Here is a 1,578-nt window from a genome sequence, read left to right as displayed (position 1 = left end):
TTCTCCAACCTCCTCTCCCTCACTTCCCCAACCTCCTCTCCCTCTCCCTCACTTCCCCGACCTCCTCTCCCTCACTTGTCAAAGTTCCTATCCCCTCTTCCTCACTTCTCCAACCTCCTATCTCCTCTCTCTCTCTCTCTCTCTCTCCCTCAAATACCCAAACTCCTATTCCCCACTCCCTCTCCCTCACTCCCCTACCCCCTCTCCCTCACTTCTCCAACATCCTGTCTCTTCTCCTTCTCCCTCACTGGCCACTGCTGCTGGTTGAAAGGAGAGAGCCGCGGGTCATTTTCGCTGGATAAAGGAGAGCAGAAGACGCGAGGGGAATCGGCGCTAAACCTGATAATTCACTTCAAAAGCATTCGAGGCCGCGCGGTTAACAACAAGAGAAATCCAATTCATTGAGTCTTGACGGTTAAATAAGCAGAAATTACGTTCCTTAGGGAGAGGCCTTTAATGTGTGAATCCCAGACCTGGGAGGATTCTGAAGTTACTATCTTGATCAGTTGAGAGATGTAATCTCCGGCGGCTCGTGGGGTGTTTTTTTTTAACTCCGAGCAGCTAATGTAAGTGAAACACTGAAATGGCCCGCTGCATGGCCTTCATCGGAAATGCCAAATTAAAAGGTTCTACCTCAGTCCTTCTAATAGTCAAAGCAAAAAAAAAAATTGTGGGATTTTAAGGAAGGGGAACAGGGTCTTTGTCCTTGTTATTTGGAAAAGCCAGAACCCAGCCCCACAGCCGAGGGGGATTGAGTGTTGGACACTCAAGCGGGGGAGGGGAGGCGCTGGTTAGAGTAGTACCGTATATTTAAACTTGATGTTAGCCCTTCATTGCTAATCTAGTAGTTTACAACCTTCATCACCTCTTGCCCCGCCCCCAGGAGACGGTCAGATCAGAGCAGCTCGAGTCTTTTATTTTGATTATTTTATCCATCATTGCATAAGACTTTGCAGAGCCCACGGACTCTCACCCCATTCTCCAGGGGGGATGAGCAAGCCAGCTGCTCGGCTCTCACTCCAAACGTCCCCAAACAGATGGCTGCGTTCGGAACCCAACCATCTGTCAAATCCTATGGTTCAGCTGGCGGGGAAGGGGGAATCTTTTGACTGCGGAAGGAGGGGAAAGACGCAGGCGCCAGTGGAGTGGCCTAATCAGCTTTCCCTGCGCTTCTACTCTGGTTGGAGGCAGTTGGCCATTGGCGAGGGTGTGGGGTAGGTTCGGGTTAGCCTGTCTGAAAGAAGCTTGCAGCTAGTCATTTAACAGTTTAAGCAGGTCTTATTGCAACCTGCAATCTTTGCACCTCACAGCGCGACGCACCATGATATTTCATACTTCACGTCCAGCCTGGCCTTTAAAACAATCTTTATTTTTTGAATACTGAGTACATTTAAATTCAGTTGCAAAAAAAAACATGCCGAGTACTAACTACAAGTATGAAATTTAAGAACTGAAACTGCAAAAGTTACCTCTGTCCCGTCTGGATTTTGTAATTTGTGTGTGTACGGCGACAGGGATGTTAGCACTGCTGCCTCACAGCGCCAGAGACCCGGGTTCAATTCCCGCCTCAGGCGACTG

This window comes from Chiloscyllium plagiosum, chromosome 16, assembly GCF_004010195.1.
Source record: "Chiloscyllium plagiosum isolate BGI_BamShark_2017 chromosome 16, ASM401019v2, whole genome shotgun sequence".
Taxonomy (NCBI): Eukaryota; Metazoa; Chordata; class Chondrichthyes; order Orectolobiformes; family Hemiscylliidae; genus Chiloscyllium; species Chiloscyllium plagiosum.
This window is presented reverse-complemented; position numbering follows the sequence as displayed.